The sequence below is a fragment of the Pipistrellus kuhlii genome, unplaced genomic scaffold (genome assembly GCF_014108245.1).
Source record: "Pipistrellus kuhlii isolate mPipKuh1 unplaced genomic scaffold, mPipKuh1.p scaffold_m20_p_3, whole genome shotgun sequence".
NCBI lineage: Eukaryota > Metazoa > Chordata > Mammalia > Chiroptera > Vespertilionidae > Pipistrellus > Pipistrellus kuhlii.
In genome coordinates, this window is record NW_023425529.1 from 27,619,781 (window position 1) to 27,641,009 (window position 21,229).

At 42.6% G+C, this 21,229-nt stretch overlaps 1 protein-coding gene across 2 annotated transcripts in view; it reads right to left on the bottom strand.

Moving 5' to 3' along the window:
• Nucleotides 1–11,281, bottom strand: part of SOX5 (SRY-box transcription factor 5) — a 941,098-nt gene extending 929,817 nt beyond the window's left edge. The window contains exon 1 of one of the 2 annotated variants that reach the window (XM_045587843.1): nucleotides 10,927–11,281. The gene's annotated coding sequence lies outside the window, so the exon portion shown is untranslated. Of the gene's footprint in view, nucleotides 1–10,921 lie in introns of both variants that reach the window. The other variant, XM_036455682.2, reaches the window with a different exon arrangement.
• Nucleotides 11,282–21,229: the final 9,948 nt, after the last annotated feature.

Sequence of the window (21,229 nt, forward strand, 5' to 3'; positions counted from 1 at the left end):
ACGATGGGTAAGAGCCCCACTTTCAAAATCAGACCAGGCTGGGTTTAAGTCTCAGTTCCACCACTTACCTGCCACAAGTTCAATTTCTGTATCTGTACAATGGGGCAACGTTTGTGTCTACACCAGAGAATTCCTGGAAAGAATCAATACAAATAAAAATAAACTGCTTAGCACAGTCCCTGGCAACAGTAAACTATCAATTACTGTCAACTATTCTTTCAAGCTGGACCAGAGAAGAGCACAGTGATGGCATGCCGGGAGACCTACTTTGGGGTGGGCATGTCTTCATGACACAATTGCAAAGAATTAACTCTTGTTCTGGCTTCTGATCAGGATTCATGCCAAGCACAGTCACCTCCTAAACTTACCCTTTCATAATGTATTGCCAATTGCCCCTTCACTGCAATGCTGCCCCCTAGAAGGTATCCTAGACCCTCCTTGGCTAACTACACCACTCCTCTTTTCCCAAGAAATGTCAGGAAGATCATGCTGAAAGCAAATGAAACGTTAGACTCGGTTTTTAAGAGTTAACAGAGAGTGATTTTTTCCCCCTCCAAGGATAGGTAATAGCATCAGATTCTGAAATTAAGCACAGCAGGAAGAAAGAGGCTGCATAGATTTCACAGAGTATCCCAGGCCTCTGCAATAAAGCACTTAAAAATGCCTTGTACTGCTAATTCTTTACACAATCTCCTTTTATTTCCAAAGCAGTGTGCGGGGCTTGAGCCATGCGAGACTCTCATTGATGTTAACATTTCACTGCTTGAATTACAGCCATTTTTCTACTGAAACTCCTGTTAGGCTTAGAATCACTTTTTTACCTTTTTTCCCCCCTCCTAATACATTTTCCATCCTGACTTTCCACATCAAATGAATGGCTGCCTCTTCTAACAATGCTGAACCCACCTTTGTAGTCATTACCTTTAGCGAAATATCCTGGCCTTCCGCAATAACCAGGCCTTGAGCGATAGGGGAAGTCTGCCTACCTGAAGGTCCTGGATCACTGGTCATTCTGGGGACAGGAAGTTTCAATTTCCCACCTGCCCTCCATCCCCAGGCCCAAGTCAATCCTTTTTATTCACTGACTCAATTACCCAGCAAATATTTGTTAAATAGGTAAGATCATGCCAAAACCGGTTTGACCCAGTGGATAGAGCTTCGGTCTGCGGACTGAAAGGTCCCAGGTTTGATTCCAGTCAAGGGTATGTAACTTTGTTGCAGGAACATCCCCGTAGGTAGTAAGTGTACAGGAAGCAGCTGATCGATGTTTCTCTCTCATCGATGATGTTTCTAACTCTCTATCCCTCTCCCTTCTCTCTGTAAGGAATCAGTAAAATATATTAAAAAAGATCAACCAGGCACTGTGCTAGGCACCATGGTGGATTTGCAAAACAGTAAAATAAAAGTGTCCTCAGCAGCAAAGCTAATTGAGAATCTCTGCCTTCAGGAAGAAAATATTGCTGTAAGTAAAGTTTAAGCAACATGCCTCTGTGTGTTGTATAAATACTTTCAGGTTAATGAGTGGATTGTGGGGACCTGATAATAATAACCGACATTTAGAAATCACAGCTCAGGCATTATTGTCAGAGACGACTTCTCTCTCACCCGTTCCTCCTGTTTCCTGTTAAAGTGAGGCAGGCAGGGTTAGTGCTCCCATTTTATGGATAGCAACTCACACCAGTATCTTGGCCACTTTTTGTTGTTTTTTTTTTTTTTAATAAAAAACGTTCAAATGGGGGAGTCACAAAAACTGAAATCCAGGCAATGATTCTCCTGTACATTACCTGAGGAAAATGAGCAAGCACATCACCCATTGAAGTTTGTCTGCCCACCTGAAAAGGGGGCTAATACCCACCTAATTAGTGGGCCTTGAGGGTTAAATAACACTATCTGTGTAAAGCCACCTAGCACAGTGCCTAGAACACAGTTAGATGCTCAACTGCTGTTCGTTTTACCAGGTATCCATCATGCAGGGCTGCTCTGAATCATAATGGAGCTTGGGCCCAACCAGCATGGCTCAGTGGTTGAGCATCGACTTATGAACCAGGAGCTCATGGTTCAATTCCCAGTCAAGGCACATGCCCAGGTTGCAGGCTCGATCCCCAGAGTGGGGCATGCAGGAGGCAGCCAATCAATGATTCTCTCTTATTACTGGTGTTTCTATCTCTCTTTCCCTCTCCCTTCCTCTCTGAAATCAATAAAAACATTCTTTTAATGGACCTTGGTATGCAAGATACGCTGGCTTGGCAATCATGTATTCAGCTACTGCCCTGTTCCAGGCATCACAATTGTGCTGGGATACAACCCAGTGCTCTCAGCCAGCTTACCTTCTACATTTTGTCACCCCATGGTTACCCCTTTTCAAACCATGGAGCAATGCATTTCACAGCCCTTTCCCTTCTCACTTCATCCAGGGAGATTGACACAATGCAGCATGGTCCATGGTGCCATGAGAATCAAGACCTCATGCTAAGAGAAAGGTTTGACACAGCACAATAAATAGTAATGAGGAAGGGGGGAAAGGGAGAGAAGAGCATGGGGAGGGGAAGTGGGGGTACAGACTGAGAAAGTCCCTAGAAATAAATACTGGGCCCATTAAGTTTCTTTACATCATGATAGCTTTGTGTTTTGGGGGATTTTTGTAGTACATTGAAATGATCACTTTGTTTCCTGATTTAAAATAGAAAAGACACTACTATTTTACTAGTAGGGAAGGTATGATGGAGATGAGACTGGAGTGACACAAGAAAAGCCAGATGAGAATTATAAGAAGTAGTATTCACTTGTTTGAAAGCAGCGTCCAGTGCAAGAGTAAATGAGACTGGCTGAGCCAGACACATATGACAGACTGCCAATACTGCACCGCAACACCAAGCATTGCAGGAACGTACAGGCTGCTACCACATGTCAAACTCCAGCTCCCATTAGCCACAGGTTACGCAGGGAGATCTTGGCACACATCGGGTTTGAGGGCAGGCCTTAACCCAGAACAGGAATGGAACAGCCACCACTGTCCGGAATATAAAGCCTGCTTCAGCAGAGGATTAAGTCAGAAGTTTAGTGAGATGGCATCTAAACAACATGCCATCAGAAGGACTAATTTTTTCTCACAACTGTGAGGTTTGTCAGCCTTTTGAACCAGAGACATTGAAGTAAGCAGCGCTCACTATTCGGGGAAAACTCTGCCAGAAGCCTCACAGTAAGCCGTCTTTATCCTGGGCACAGATTCCCCAGAGGGGTCACTTGTCTGAGGAATGTGTCAGAAATTAGCTCTCTTTTCCTGTCTCCCATCCTCTTTGGATTTTGAAGTTGTCCCTGGGCCAGTTTCCCACACAGTGCAACACACAGAACCACCTAAAAAACAGAGGCAAAATACCAGTGGTCTCATGAATCCCACTTGAAACTGACATGCTGAGGCAATGTCTTATATCAAAAAAAAAAAAAAAAAAGAAAGAAAAAGAAAAGCTCCCTCCTCTACAGAAGAATCGCTCTCCATTAAGTCACTGACAATCAGTCTGACTGAGTCTAAATGGCATGGACTTCTTCCTCTCCTGCAAAGTTCCCCTCCCCCCATGCTACCCCACCCCCCAAAATAGCAACAACTCAATTCTCAGTCCAATAATGTCTTTTCTCAGATGTTGTTTTCCCAGTGGGTAGAAGAATGAACTTGCTGCAGTGCCACCAGCTCCTCGTACAGTTTCTTTTAATTTAAAGTTACAACAGGAGGGAAGAAAAGAGACTTTCTATTAAGGGACAACTCCCTGAAGGGTCTCTTAGCTGACAAGCGAAGGACTAGTCATGGCAGTGATCAAATCTAAAGCAACAAAGTGCTAGTGGCTCTGTGACTCATCACAGCAGGCGCGCGCGCTGAGGGCCACTTGAGTTCAGTGCTTTGTGGTGCGGCAAGTTGGTTTAGGAACAGGAACATGAGGGAGCAAAGCCTCGCCAGGTGTTTGAGGCTCGAGATAAAGTGCAAGTTCCTTCTCAGCTGAATAGGGCGCCTGGAGGGCTAAGGAAATGAAGAGAGGTTCTGTCTACCTCATGCTTTAAGGCGACTTACCTGCAGACCATCAAGGTCAGTTGGTCTCTCTGTCCTAGGATTTATAACCCGCTGAAATTAAGGATTGAATAATGAGAAACTAACTGTGCTATTTGTTAAAAGGCAAACATGGGGGGATGTTTGCTTGCTTGCTTGCATACATAAACAATGCCTTCTAATTACGTGCAATACCAACTGTTTAAATATATTTATGATCACCTGATACAATTCGGCTATACCTCTCCATTGCATGTTATGAGGACATTAAAGAGAGTCAATACATATTGAGCATTTCTTCTCTATACCTCGCATGGCACTATAGATTTCCATATACTCTCAGATAACCTCATTCAACCTTGACTAGGACACTGTGAGGTAATACTATCATTATGCTCATTAAGCAATGAAGGCAAAGAAAGTATCAGAGAGCTCAAAAAAAGCCAATATGTTGTGTTTTTGTTTTGTTTTTCTGGTAGGCCCACCTGACCAGAGTGATTGCTACTGATCCCTTGGCAATACTGCCAAACCACAACTGTACCACTCAGATCTCCTGCTGCAAGAATATAATGGACTCAGGGCTCCACCAGCGGCCCCTGTGTCACAAGCATCATTTGTAGGCCAAGACCAAGCTCCCAGGGGGCGGCTCCTAGTCAATGGCTGGGCACAGCAAAGGGAAACACACATTTCCCCCACAAAGATGAATCTATGTCTATGTGCAAAGACAATAAAACACCCACCTACCCTGATCTTTTTTTTTTTTCAGACTGGAGATTAAGGATACACAGTATTTTTCCTAATATCCTTGCCTCTAGGTTTATAATGAAGCCGAGGATCATGAGCAGTGTGATTACAAAAAAGAAAAGAAAAGAGAAAAAGCAGTCCATTTCTTGGCAACTGAGGACTCCTCCAATGCCTATCTCGCCTCTGCCCAACTAAACTTCACTTGGTCTGTGCTACACAGTCAGTTTCTTCCTGCTCAAACCCCTGTCCTTCCTTCCATCTCTCCTAGCATAAATGTCAAACCTGGACCACTGGTGAAAGATTGTCAGAGCCTTCTCCTGCTCCCTCCCCCAACAAACTTCTGACAATTCCAATTCCATTTTGGCATCTGCTCATTAATTACAATATTAATGAAGCAACCACATCATTTATTTGTGTTTTAAAAGCCTTTCCTTTATCTTTGGTCAGTTGTTCAGAGAAATTCTCTCTATCTTTGGGAAGAGAAAATAACCCCCAATTTCTCCTTCTTATTACTATACCTCATCTTTTCCAACTGGCAATGGTATGGTATTGTGCCTTTCTCCCTGCACCCAATTTAAACAAATAAATACACCTGTAAGACTGAAGGAACTGTTGATTCCATAGGACAAAATATTGCAAAGTCAGATTTATTTATTTTTCCAAGTGGACTTTCTCTCTAACCACATGTACTATAACTTAATATAACTAAGAGGTGGGTAATTATCAATGGATAAAATGACCAAAAATTTTTTTCACTAGATTATATCTGTAATGGGAAATTTGAAAAGGACAAGAAGAGATATCTATAATTAGTTCCTAAAGTTTTTTGTTTGCCTTTACCTATTGTGTAGTAATTAAAATCTTAATTACTAAAGGAAGATTTATATGAATACAAGGCAGAATTCACACTTGCACCAAATATAGCATCTTAATATAACCACATTGTCAGAGATCATGTATAGATGTTAATGGAATAACTATTTTAAAGTGTTGGTCTCAGCCTCAAGAAAGTGATACATTTTCCTCCTTAGACTCGAATAAGTTCAAAGCAAGTACAAAATGAGGCTTCAAACATTATTAACAATTAAAAAAAACTTGATTGGAGGAGAGAAGAGTTCAGCTGACATCTACTGAGCAACTCGTTCACAGGACACCCTATTTCAAGAATTTGACATGTATCTAGTGTACCTCATACATAGCCCTGTAAGAAAAAGTGTTATAATCCCCAGCTTTAGAGATCACGAAAAGGGGCAGGGAACTGAATATTCAAAACTCCAAGTCATGAAAGAATTATAAACAGGCCTAAACTGAGACACTCTGAAAGCCAATGGGATCACCTCTTCCACATCCTGGTTCTTCCCTGGACTCCCTGCCTCCCAGGCTTCATTGGGGCCATAGTGGCAATGCAAGGCCTAAGCTTCCCAGAAATATCAACTGGATGTCCAACCAGAGCCCTCCCAGCCTGTTGACCACTGCACTATCTGTCCCCTCTGGACATGTGATAACACCTAATCATGAAGCTTAAGTTGATGAGTAACTACTGGCAGCAAAGATATAATCAGCTTTAGAACATTAACTAATAAAGAATGCATGGTCCTATACCTGTACAAATCAATACCATTTCCATGACCAGTCCTAGAAATACATTTTTTTTTCTGAATTTTTTACTTTTAAAGGGTGGTTATTCAATGTATTCTTTAAATGCATTCATTTTTCCTCTAACTTTATCAATATGCTGCCCCTACTGAATGTCATCCTTACTTGTAAGTGGAGTAATCACTTGCCTATAAGGTCTGATCTGAGTGGTACTGAGAAAAATGCCTATGTTTATAAATATTTCTTCTTGGCAGCTTCCCTTGATACTTGTAATCCCCACAAGTCTTTCCCTAAGTAATTAAATGGTCATAATAAACTGCAATAATAACAGTAATAATAATAACTCTTGGAGAATTAAACCATAATAAGCTATTAATACCTAGGAATTAATTAATTTCTGAGTCAGAGGTTAAACTGGGCAAATGGGGCAGACATTCTGAAGGGTCCATCAAAGCAAACTGAGCTGTTATCAGGCCCCTAACTGGGGAGCATTCAAAAGCACCCATGCAGGCAGCTAGATGGGTGGAGATTTGCAGTAAACAACCCAAAAAGGCATATTCCCCTTAATTTTAAAGATAAGGATATTAAATATAGTAAAGTTCATTAAATAGTACTACTCAAATGTCCCAATGTGGGCCACCTGAAATTGACTAAAAGTGCCTTAATGTCTGCCCTACTCCTGAGCGTAAGTGCCTCCTACTTCTTCCCCTTTAAATATAAAAATTCATTATTTTTAAGCAAAAATTTCGGTCCTTGCTTTATATTCTTAAAAATTTCATTTTACTCTTCTCTTAAGAACACTTTTTTTTTTCAAATAAACTCTAGGTTTAATTGAAGATCAATTAAACTTCCCTGCCTCTAAATTTCTCCTCCTAAATGTTAGGTATGAGTAATTATGTTTCATCACACACAGAAAAAAAAAACAGCAAAGATCCCACTCACATTTGAGAATCATTTACATTCCCACTCCCCACACTCCCCAAATGGGAATTGGAATAACAAGACTGATCATAATTGGATTAAGAACTCTGATTCTTTAATTCATTCATCAAATTGAGGCATTTGGAATAATTTATTTACAGAGTTGTTTAGACAGTTTTGTGTAATGTTTTTTAAGATAAACCAAAATGCCTTTCTGAAAGAAGTTTCAGAGCCCAAATCATTAACATATGAAAACCAAATGTAGACAATTTACAAATGGGTGCTTTAAACAATGTTTGCAACAAAATTGGACTTTTATTTTATTAACTACAAATCTAAGTTCAGGATATAGTTTATTTGAAACAGCCACGAACTTTCTTCACCCTTAAGATAAATCTACATTTCACAGGCTAAAAATTATGATGAGTGTGTAGAGAATGTATTGACTTTCAGGCCTAGACATATAAGTTTTCCAGGTTACTCTCAAAACTCTAATTTCAGCCTTCTCTACCACTGGCAGTGATTAGATATTGGTTGAATCATCCAGGTATTCCAATCAATCATATCCAACAATTTTACCTGCTGGAAATCTAAACAGTGTTCAGCATTGGAACTCTAAATTATTTGAAATCTAGTACATTTTAGATTACTAAAAACAAGTTTTATCCTGCCCGATATATTGCTTTTTCATTTAATGTGAAGATGCTGTCAAGATAATGATTGCCTATCACTCATAAAGGAACAGAGTTTTTTCAAGAACACGGTATATTCTTTTAATCTTTACATTGCATTTTTTCATTTGCTTTATAGGAAAAATATTTGTTCAAACATTCAAATTCATTCTTTTAACTGGAAAATGAAATTTTAAACTCTCTCTATAGCTCATGCCTTATCCCCAACAATGTCAAAAAAAAAAAAAAGAAGCCATCACTCCTGAATATAAAGTTCACTATTTTGTTCTTAGTATTTACTCCCTATACTACACAGATAACATCTTTATAAGCATATATTCATTTTTTTTCCTTTTACCACCACCATGTGTCAGTCTAAACAGGATGTGCATTTACATGTATAGCACTAAGTTAACTTGAAATAACCACTGGATCTCAAATGCCCAGTTATTTACCAAATACCTTTGAAAGTTTTGAATCCTGTATACAACATACCATTCAACCAGAACTGTGTAAGCTCAACAACAAAACTGGTACATGGTTTCTTTATTAAGAGTCGAAGCTCTTTTTTTATATATTAAGTGTTTACTCTTTCAAGTCTATGTCAGATTGGTTCACCGCCCATTCAAAAAGACTACAAAAAGGGACTAAAAAAAGAAAAAAAAAAAACCACAAGCAAATAAAAAACTCTCTTCATTTTTCATGTATAGAGTTGTTAGAAGACCACTGGAAAGAAAAGGAAGGGGGGAAAAAAGAATTTCAAGCGAGTAAGCTAGTATATAATTAACACAAATAACTAAATAATTATGCACATCCCTTCCCACCCCCACAAGTAAATGTTTTTAAACAACTCATCTGATGAAAGATCCACCTTTTAGGCAAACAAAAGCAATCCCTACCAGTTTGAGGATTTCAAGCTGTATTGCATCAGTTTTAAGTGATACTTGTGATTTTTATCTTGTATAGTTCTGAGGAGTAAACAGTTGATGACATAATTAGCAGGAGAACTTTGCACAATGCCTGACAGAACTCTCAGTGTAAGTGCTTGTGATTTTAAATCTTTGTGGCTGACTGTGTTTAGGCTTCAGCCTGTGAGCTATATTTAAATCGGCAAGAAGCATCCCCAGAAACTTTGTCCCAAGTATCTGCATCTGAAACCAGATTCCTCCCCTATCACAGCTACCAGCAGTTCACAATCCAGCTGCGTTCCTTCAAAACTGGATCAAAATCCAGCAGTTGTGGAAAAGACCCTACGAAATCGCTCTCCTTTTATATTTTATAAAAGTCAAACTTAAAAAAAAAAATTCCATTTCCGTCTACTTTAAAACCATCTGGTCCTTAACCTAATCACTCCTGGCAATCCAGCCTCAGTCCTGTAATCCTGATCAAAAATTCTGCTCTGGTTTTTCTGATTGAAATGTCCAGCGCCTAGGACTCTCCCACGCGCCTGCTTCATTGGCCTGTTTTGTTTGTGTGTTGTTGTGGTTTGTTTGTGTTATTTTTTTTTCTTTTTAGGATAGGAGGGGGCATTATTTATGAGCATCAAAGAAACAAATCACTCTGTCTAGTCCCTTTGCAAATTCCCACACTTATTACCCAAAATCCCACAGATATCCCTTGGTCTTGCCCTTGCCTAAAAGAGCTGAGCTGAGCCTGAAGGCAGCCTCTGGGGAAATGGGCTCCAGCCTTTCTGGACAACTGCTTTGGCTATGTGGATACTGTGGGGATCTCAGCTGGGACAGCACACATTCCTAAACTTTTCTAAGGAAGTACAGTGGACTGCCACCCAGAGCGGCTGGGCTGGCTGACACTGACAGGATCATCCTGCACAGCCACAGAAGTTCTCATTCTGATCTGCGTTAGTTGAGGAGGAAAGACATTGAAGTGGACTCACATTCACCACACTCAGACCTGACTGACCCACAGAGGCCAGCGCTTCGGATTTCAGCAGGGTCAAACTGTTCAGTAGTATATCCCTTTGCAAAGTGTAAGGGAGATTACTAGTCAAATATGCAAATAATGCTTCATGCGCCTCTGATGACAGCCGATCAAAGGGCAAGAAACTGCTGCTATCCATGAAAGCATGTCCAAATCCAACTTGATCTAAACTCCTATAACCTCTTTCCTTTGCAATTATTGTAGCCCCAACGTGCAAGCGACATTTCCCAAACCCCCGCGCTTAAAGGGACAACACGTGAGTGGTCTTCACTTCGACTGCGCAACGAGGTGGGGGTGGAGGTACTTGCAATTAATAAAGCTTCCGGTCCCTGAAATCCCTACAAGAATCCTGAAGGATGAGACTTGTTTCCAAAATCCCGGGCGGGAGGGAGGGAGGGGAAATGGTAGGGAGAGGGATTGCAGAAAGCGAAACAAAAAAGACGAAAGGGGGGGCGGGGGGGTGAATATTCAGGTCCGTGGGGTTGCCTGGGGGTCGCGTGCCTATTCTAGGGAAGGGGAAGGAGCTCTGTCCAACTTTTTAGGGTCTGGCGTTTGGCGCCCACCGAGGTACACAGGCGAGCCCAGGATCCTCTCCGCACGCCTGCCCTCAGCTCTCATCACCACCTCCACCACCACCACTTAGAAAACAATACCGGCCGCGGCGCGCAGGTTCCCCCGCAGGAACACAAAGTTATCCCCGGTCCCGAACGGGCTCCGAGCGCACACCCCGGGGTGCCCCCCACCACGACTGGCGCCCCCCGAGGATGACAGGGCCGCTTCCAGCCGCCTCCCGCCTCTCCCTCTCCCCCCCCCCTTGTCCCATCCCCCTCCCGTCCCCCTCCCTCTGTCCTGGAGGAAACTCCGGGCGGCCCCCTCCCTCCTCCGCGCCTCCAGCTGGAGCCGGGGCCGGGGCTGCGGGCGGGCGGGCGGCGGCGGGAGCGCTGCGCCCTGGAGGTCCGCCCGCAACCACCTCGGGACGCGAAACAACAAAGTTAAAACGCTGCGGTTCACGCACCTTACCGGCTCTCCCGACCGTCTCCTCCTCCGGCGCGGGATGCAAAGTGGCACCGTGGCGGGCCTGGGCCCCGGGAGGAGACTGGAGATGGGTTTGGGTGGCTCGCCTTTTCCACTGTGTGTGTGTGTGTGTGTGTGTGTGTGTGTGTGTGTGTGTGTGTGTGTGTGTGTGTGTGCGCGCGCGTCCCTCTCCCCCTGCCTCTGGCTGCTCCCCGTGCAGCTTTCAAGGACGAGGTGAAATCCCCGGGCTGGTCATGAGGCGGCTTCAGAGACAAACAACACAATGCGAGCGCAAATCACAAAAGGCAAAAAGACAGTGGGAACAATGGGGGAGGCGAGGGCAGCGCACCAGCCGGCGGTCAGCGCGCCCGGCGCCCGCCCCCGGGGCGGGGGGGGGGGGGGGGGGGGGGCGGCAGGGCGGGCGCGGGGGCGGCGCCGGGGGTGCGGGCTCCCTCCAGGTCGCCCCCCGGGGCTCCCGCACACCCACCCTGTCCTCCTTCCTTCCTGCAGCTCGCCGCCCGGCCTCCCTCTCTGCCCATCCAAAGGGGGCGAACCCCGGAGTTTGCTTGCAGAGTAACTAGATGGTAAATTACGCAGCGATTGCCCACGCCGCGCAGGAATGTTTATTTTTTTTATTATTTAAATGTTTGCCCTCCACTTAAAAGGAGCGATCGGATGAAATGGCAGGAGTGGAAGGAGCAGGGAGAGTGCGCGATCTCCAGATCTCCGTGGACCTTGCGTCTATAAATACGCATTCGTGTCTGGTCAAGTCCCCCCTTGATCAACTTCCCGGCCCCGCAGCCGCGCCTTGGGGGCCCCCCCGGCCGCCCTCACCCCGGTGTGCACCCAGCGGAGCCGGACCCGGGAGCGCGAGCGGGGCTGTGCGGGGTGAGCGCGCGGAGCCTCCGCCGCCGGCGCGGCGCTGGGGCTGGAGGAGCCGGGAAGGTTCAGGTTTTAAAGCGACCCCTGCCTCCCGGAGCCGGGGAGGTCCGCGCAGCCCGCGCTTCTCCCGCCTCCTCCTGGGGGATCGGGGTGCGGGAGCAGAGAAAAAGTTTTAAAGCGCTCTCCTCTCGTCCTCCGGGGTGGTTGGACTGGTTTTGTTTGGTGTAGGTGAAGCCAAAAACAAAAACAAAAAACAGTGCCCAAGAACCAAGGCAGGATGATGTGTGGGGAGAAAAGGGCTCCCCGCTGGGCTCTGACTCCTGCGACCCAGGAGTTGGGGCGAGACCGAGACCCCAGAGTTGGGTCCCCCGGCAGACACTCCCAGGCGGTGCCCCGAGGAGGAGACGTGGGCTGCTGGAAGGGTGCACTGACAGCTTCCGGGCTGCGCTGGCGCTTATCTGCAACAATCTTACTTTCATTGACTTAAAGCAGCTGCGGGGTTGCAAGGAGGGGGAATCCTATGATAGCTCAAGGCAGGGGGGAGGAGGCAGATACTGACTGATCTTCCCAGAACTGGTGTCCAGCAAAGGGACGAGGAGGGAGGAGGCGCGAGGGGAGACAGCGGGTCTGGAGGAGAGCGCTGGGGAAGGGGACTGAGACTCGATGCGAGCGAGCAACACGTTTCTTTTTTTTTTTTTTCTCGCTGCCCCCTTCCTCTCCTCTGGCTTTCTACCGGTCTGCATGCTCTCTCTTGGCCTCATCGCGGTGATTTCTTTCAGAATCGCATCCGCCACGGAGGGAGCCACGTCCCTGAGCAGCACACTCCCAGCATTTCCCAGAGTGCAACACCGCCGCCGGGGATCGATGACCACAGTCTGTTTGTTCTTCTCGCGCCGGGAGAGCTGGGCACCGAAGCAGCATGGGAGGGGAGGCTTAGGGCTTACCTGTCTGCGTGATCTCTCTCCAGAGGTCTGGCTGGCTTCTCAGAGGCAGCTCAAGCTCCTAAGCAAATATATATAAAGCTTCTTAATGCATGCAACACATACCCATCACAATGTATTCACTTAGGAAAGTGATACATCCTTCCTCCCACCCTTTTTGTAGGTTTGTGTCTGGGGGTGGGTTGCTAATACCTGAGATGTTGCACTTGTGTGGAGTGGAAACTTTCCCGGGTGTTTGCTGATTGATTATTTGGTACCTGCTTTCTAAAAACAGGCTGCACACCTTTCCTTAGAACAAAAGTGAGAAATGCAAATCTTCATAACTCAAGGCAAAAACATTTCAAAGTGCAAGAACAGTTATTATCCACTCCCACAAAGAAAAGCTTCCTCTTCTGCAAATATTTGATCTTGGTCGCATTGAGCCCAGTAATTAAGAGAGCAATCAAATAAACGCGAGGCTTTCACGGGCACCCTAAATTATCACCTGCTTGGAATTTATAAGCAGGGTAATCATTTGCCACTCGAAGGTAGCTCTGGATATGGCATCCTAAAAGTGTATCCTTAAACAATTTACTGTTTTCCTAAGGGAGCGAGGCCATGGATAATAAGATTTAAATTGCTGGATCAATGTGTCCTCAAGAACTGTGTGAAAAAAATTCTCTGCGAATGTCCATGAAGCATCTTTCCTGCATGTTATGTTTTCTCACATTTCCTTGATCATCCAAGCTTCAAGTCAGAGACACCTGTGTCATAAGAATATAAGAGTTTATCAATAACTAAACTGTAACCTTAAGTATTGCTTTTATTTTAATGAGTTCCTGGAATCTATTAAGTGATTTATTCTTCATAATACATATGTAGTTGCTTTTTCACAATTAGTTATTACTGTGTCTGGTTCAGGTACTTATATGATGAGCAAGAGGCAAATCAGCCCTACTACCAAAAAAAAAAGGCCCCTCACTAACAAGTATATGAATATATAAATATATATATATATATATAAATATTTGCTAATATTTGCAAAGAGATATTGTTATGCTGAGTTTCCCCTAGATTTTAATTTATTTCTCTCAGACCATACTCAGTGGAAAGAAAGGGACAGAGGGAGCCTTGTACCCAGGGTTTCTGGCCAATGGGAGACGAAGCTGCCTGCTTGGCCTAACCTCACCAAGCAGAGAGGTGCCACCTTCTCAGGATTTCAGCATCTACTGCTTCTTTAGTGTGACAGCTTTGGGGACCAGCAGGCTTTCTACGGGAAGGAGAGGGGGCCTGGCAGAGGGAGAGAAGGGGCAAAGTTGCAAGCTGCCTGGTAAGATATTAATAAAACTTGAATTACACCAACCTCTTTGCTTTTGCTCCTACAGGCAGCGATACTTCAAGCCATTATGGTTATTGAAACCACATGCCCTTAAGACTACCGATGATTATTATATAGCAACAGCATAGCTGATCAAAAACTTCCAGTGGGATGTTAGTTTGGGTTAGGCTTTAAAGAAAAACAAAATCACCCACAATGGAAGTGGGACTGACATATTAAAGATCAGTGTTTCCATGTATCAAGCATTTACTATGTGCCAGGCTCTTGGCCAAGTACTTTTGTTATGTATGTGGTCTCTACTTCTTATCATAAACTTGAATGTTTCATCTCTGCTTTGCAAATAATAAAACTAAAGCTCAGAAAGGTTGACTGACTTGTCCCAGATCACACAGCTTCTAAGTGGTTGTGCCAGTATGGGAATCCAGACTGCTCCAGCTCTAAGTTTGTCTCTTTCCACCGTGCCCCCCCCCCTTTTTTTTTTAAATTGATTTCAGAGAAGAGGAAGGGAGAGGGAGAAAGGGAGAGAGAGAGAGAGGGAGAGAGAGAAGCATCAATGATGAGAGTCATCTATTGGCTGCCTCCTACCTTCATGCTCCCTACTGGGGATCCAGCTCATAACCCAGGCATGTGCCCTGACTAGGAGTAAAACTGTGACCTCCTAGTTAATGGGTTGATGCTCAACCACTGAGCCAACTTGCTGAGCTAAGCATGTGCTCTTTTCATCTGGATATCACTTATATTTTACAGAGGCCCGGTGCATAAAATTCATGAATTTGGGGGGGTGGGGAGGGAATCCCTCAGCCCAGCCTGAGCTTCTTGTAGTCCCAGAACCCTTGGGGGATGTCCAACTGCCTCAGAGACAGGAGAAGATCCCACCACTGCTAATGTGTTCACCAGCTGTGAGCCTGGCTTCTGGCTGAGCAGTGCTCCCCCTGTGGGCATGCACTGACCACCTGGGAACAGCTCCTGCATTGAGCGCCTGCCCCCTGATGGTCAGTGTGCATCATAGCAACCAGTTGTTCTGCATCAGGCCAAAATGGTTCTCCGACATTTCCCGATGGGTCCCAGATTATAAGAGAGTATAGGCCAGGCCAAGGGACCCCACTGGTGTATGATTGGGGCCTGGGAGGGATGTGGGAGGTTGGCCAGCCAGGAAGGGATGGGGGGAGAGCACCAGGGCATGTCTGGCCGATCTCTTTCAGTTCCAATCGTCCGGAACCCAGCAGCAAGCTAACCTATTGGTCAGAGCATCTGCCCCCTCCTGTTCAGTGCATGTCATAGCCAGCAGTTGAGCAGCCTTAGCATATTATTAGCATATTATGCTTTGATTGGTTGAACTGATGGCCAGACAACTGGACACTTAGCATATTAGGCTTTTATTATACGTATAAGATATTGGGACTTCCCAGCGAGAAATATTATTTTATTAAATAATTAGATTTAAAATGCCAAATTTATACTCTGTACCATCTAGTCATGAGCTGTGCTGTTATTTTTACTAACATTTGTCATTAAATAACTGAAAATTCCAAGAAATTCTATATGTATCATTCATGGAGCATGCATGAATACATATCACATATTAAATATAAACGGTATTGAACAATATAAATGAAATTGTCTAATTTTGTAGTTCAGGCAATTATATAGTATATATGACTATGTATAGGGTGGGGCAAAAGTAAGTTTACAGTTTTAAGTATGCAAAACAGAGTTTGTTTTTGTATTATTAGTTATTAATTATTAGATTATTTTCCATACAAACAACTGTAAACTCCCTTTTGCTCCACCCTGTATATTCCTTATGCTATATATAATAATAATTACTAAAGTTTTTGCACCCCTGTAACTTTAACAGGCATTATTCTGTAACCTTTATGTCTATAAGCTTATTTAATTCTCACAACCACCCCATAAGGTACATAACTTTCTTATATTATTTTACAGATTAGGAAACTGAGGCACAGAGAAGTTATATAAATTTTCCAAAATTATATTGGTAGCAGGCTATGAAGTCTGAACTTAAACCATAATAATATTGCTTCAAAACTCTTATCAGGGGGAAAGGGGTGTCTGTCTGGGGATACAGGAAGAGACTGGACAAAAATCATATACCTATGGATAAGGACAGTGTGTGTGGAGGGGGGAGGGAGGTAAGGGCAGAGGGTGGAGTGGGGTCCAGGTGGAAGGGAGCTATTGGGGGGTTGGGGAAGGAGAAACAATTGTAATAATCTAAACAATAAAGATTTATTTTTATAAAATAAAAAACTCTTAATCACTTTTCTGTGCTACATTTCAATACATATATATTCAGATGTACATACGATATACATATGTGTTTTCATGGATATATATATATATATATATATATATATATATATATATATATATATATATTATACCTAGCTCTCAAAATATGGGGGGCAAAGAAAGGCATATCAACTGAGCTGCAACAATCTGCACCCCATATTCTACCTGCATCCTGAGGCAACTAGAAATACTGATGGGAGAGAGCTTCACATTTACCTAAGGTACTCAAGATTCTCTAAAAATATTTGAGGCAACCTCAAACCCCCTTCCCCCCCACCCCCAACATATTTGTAGATATTGAGAGAATGCTAGTAAATATTAGGGGTATGTAATATTGGACCCTGACTGATTTGCACAAAGTTCATTTTGAATTTATTTGATCATGTACCGTACATTAAAAATCATAGAGACAGGGTTAAGAATACTAAAAAAGGTAGATAGAGACACTAATAAATGGAAATATCTATTAGCTGAGAAGTGGAGGGAAATGTAGGTAATGTGAGAAACCAAAAATGTCATCTTCATGGCTATGAATTATCCTTTAAAAAAAAAAATCAGGGTAATTTGTCAACCCTCCGTTAACAAGAATATATTATAAAGTTGTAAGTGAAGGTTAATAGTGATGGACTCAAGCACTGACACTGCTCAAAGGAACCTTAGAATATTTAGTAAAAATCCCACGTATATGAGTGGTTTATCTCAGGTCTGTTTTGACTCGTCTCACCCACACAACACGCATATCAAACTTTAGGAGTGAGCTGCTCCAAATTCAGCTTTGAGAAAGCATTTTGAGATCTCTTTCTCTTCTTTTCTCCCTAAATGCAATATGCAACTTTACCTACGGAAGGAAAACTGACAACCATCTTCCTTCCTTAGGCACTCTAAATCTTGATAACTCTCTCGAGATACCAATGTCTTCACTATTAATTTGCCGGGGTTAGAGGTGCCCCTTCAAAATGCTGAAAAAGACACTCTGTACCTAACAGATGCCACACATTAAGTTGTTACAAAAAGAAAAAAAAACTTTTAAAGCCCTATTATAGATACATATGTTTTCATTTAAAAACTACTATGAAATGGAGTGTTTTTTTATTTAAGCATTCCCCTGTGGTTGTACGAATTAAGGGTTGGTAGTACTGTATTAACAACTGAGAGCCAGACCCAACAGAACTGGTTAAGAACAGTTGGTAAAACTGCCAGTGCTGGTTTTGTTGCTGAAGGTGACTGAAATGCGGGGCAGCGTACACGCTGAAAAGCAAACCCCAATGTTTTTAAGCTTTCTCATTTTGGTAAATATTTGGGATGGTGTTTTAAAATTTCAGCCATAGTTTTGAAAAGGGAAGTAATGTATAAAGCCTTTACATTACACAGCCAAAACCACAGCTGCATTGCTCTTATTAGTTAATTGTGTTTATTATTCTGATTGTTAAGTTTTCCTTTCCTCAGAGGAAAAACCAGAGAGAACAGGCTTGATTCCTTTTAAGTGAAACAACTTGTAGTTTCTTAATTTACTGTTTTTCAAATTGATTTCTGTCTTTTAATTTTAAATAATGAGTATATAATGTGGGGTGGTTTAAACATGTAAAAATCAGTTTTTATATGGGGGTTTCTCTTAGGCTTATCTTTCACAGTATATTTTGTGCTCTCTCTCTTGCTACAAAATTTGTATCATAAATATACATAGAAAGCTTTGCATGCAATGAGATAAATTCATTTTATTGTTAAGGAAAAGGGTAATGGCTGATATATTTTTACTGATTTAGAATTGGTATCAGAACTAATTGTCAAGCAAGGCAATAAAACTTGAAGCTTGAGTCCCAGGAAAGTTTAGGTATTTGGGTCTATGACCTCATGATGATGCTTATTTCTGTTACTTCTTACACATTTTTGGTGATGTTTTAACAGTGGCATTGTATAATATGGGAAATGTGGTGGGCAAGTGAAAGAATGACAAAATGAAAGGTGAAAATAGCACAAGGATGATGATTTTTTTTAAAATCACTAAAAAAAAAAGTGCTTATTTGAATCCCAGTAAATTATTTGAACTGAGTAAATAAAATTTCAATCTCTAGATATATGGAACTTCTAACCCCCCATCTTCTCAATGGTATTAATGACCTTAAAGAAATTTAGAATTCAATTCGTAGGTTGCTTTTTTTTTTTTTTTTTAAGAATATGTTAAACTGTTTGCATGCTCAAAATCCCTGCTTTTCAGGTAACTTTGCCCCAGGCTAGCGTAATCAATCACATCACTACTACACTACTCAGATTTGGTCATACCACTTCCAGTTATTTTAACTACCCCATTAACTGTGTAATATGCCCATTAATTTTTCAGCTACGGTTAAATTTTGTTGCATAATCAAGTACATGATAAAACTTTTATACTCTAAAAACGTAGATCCTGTCAGTAGCTTCTGAACACTGAATGTTGATCTGGATGGATATAGCTGGGGTTCACAATAGATTTTTTCTGCCTTCCTATAGCAGAAACTTATAACTATAAACCCTCATACATTTTTTTAGTCCAAAAGGAAATGAATGAAATAGTGAGGTGATTTATCCAAAACAGAACGATGGTCAATGGACATTATTGAGTGTGGTATTGTTGGTAGGGGTAAAAAATAGCTTTGAGGTGGTTACCCAGTAAAATACATAGCTTAAAGGTCAGAGAATGTTGAATTGGCTTGGAAAAAATAAAAGATGAGAAGAAATCTTCAAATTAACATCAGAGGGTCTGGATCTACATGTACAAAATATAAAAAAGTCTGGAGTACAGAGCAAAATGACAAAACTGACTAAACCATTGAAAACAGAACCAACAGGGTAGTGACAGAGGAGGAGACAGGTGACGGGTGATTGAATAACTTTCCTCACAAATTTTTAAAGATAAAAATATGGACCAGCTGTTCTCCAACTTCAAAGAGAATAGGACTGGACACAATATAGAGCGCTGGCATTAGAAAACCTGGATCAGAGTTCCAGCTAATTAAAAATAAAAGGTATGGATCTTTGATACAGTTTTAAATGAAAGAAAGAAAAATGAGATAAAGGTATAAAAGAGTAGGGGAATAAAATGGAACCAGGAGTGAGTTCACCGCCAAATGCACATCCCACTGTACAGTTCCGCATCCATCGTGAACATTATTGATTGTGCCAGAGATTGTGCATATTTAATGTCCACCTCTTCAGCAGCCAAGAAGGAAGAAAATGAGGTCCGTTTTTATATATACAATGGTTAGGGAGAAGCCCCAGTCTTCATCACATGAAGACCAATAGAAAAATTTCCCAGGGGGCCTTCTCAAGAACACTGAGCAATGTTAAGGAATATTCTCTATTGGCCGAGACAGTGATGAGTTTCAGAGGATTGCTTCTTGTAGTTCTTTTGGGAGAGACACTCCTCCATGGTCTCTCCTGTTCTTCCAGACCATGTGGGGTAGGTCAGGAATGCAATTCCCTCACCACTCTTTATGCAGACCATTTCTCAGGGTTATGTTTACAATGAACAGACTCAGGGGGGATGAGATAGTGTCTCCATCCAAAACAAAGAGTAGGTTTTTGCTGTTTGTTATAAAAGCAGTGGATTCTCCAACCTCACTGTTCCTCCTCTGCCATATAAACCTTCTGCATGGAGAGCATGTAACCCTGATGATTCCTGGGCATATCAAGTCTTCCTTTCTCTAACAGCAATGCTGGGCCATTCTAGTTGGCCCACACTTTGGGTGGTAACTCAGACAAACGTGGGTTTAGGGAATTCAAATGTAATTCTGGTTCAGACAACCCAGAATATCTCTTGGGATTGACAAACTTCTAGATCATAACGTTGATCACCACTTGGTGGAGTGCATACTGGACTCCCCTATGTGGCCCACAGAGAACAAAACGAAGGACATAATGGGTCTCTATGAGTTTTGTAAAAATACCTTGTCTCAAGTGCACCTCACCCTTTTAGACAAAAGGTCTAGGTTCAAGTCAGAGCTGGTGAAAGAAAGGTGAAGTTACAGCGATAGGCGTGGACACACCAATTTCATAGATAAGAAAGAACAACAGTCTCAGCACTTGCAGAGGGATCGCCTCAGATCTAACAAGGTGCTCAGGATGAGGTGGGAAACAACTCCTGTCCCCTAGATCCTGCTGCTGGTTCATCATCCCCATCTACATGCTATGAAAACAGAAAAAACCCTTTGACCTGGCTGGCCCCATTCTCTTTCTGCTGTACCTGATGCCATCAAGAGCAGCTTCAGCCAAAATCTGTTTGGCTCAGTGGATAGTTTGGCTCTGTGGACTGAAAGGTCCCAGGTTTGATTTCGGTCAAGGGCATGTACATTGGTTGCGGGCACATCCCCGGTAGGAGGTGTGCAGGAGGCAGCTGGTCGATATTTTTCTCTCAGAGATGTTTCTAGCTCTCTACCCATCTCCCTTCCTCTCTGTGAAAAATCAATTTTATATATATATATATATATATATATATATATATATATATATATATATTTTTTTTTTAACTATTTGGGTGATACTTCATGTGATTAGGAAGTTTCCCAAGACTAATTGCCTACCTCTGTGTTTTCCATTATGTGAGACAAATAAAACCTTAATTTTTATGCCAGAATATTGCTGTTTCCTGTTACTTGAAACTGAATACAATTACTAAACTTTGGGGAGGGAGGGCCCAGCATCCTTCTCATCTTCTGGAAACTGCTTTCCATTATCTTTATGAGGTCTTCCCACTACCTTAGCTATTGGGTTATTTTTTTTTTAAGTATATTTTATTGAATTTTTACAGAGAGGAAGGGAGAGGGATAGAAAGCTAGAAACATCGATGAGAGAGAAACATCGACCAGCTGCCTCCTGCACACCC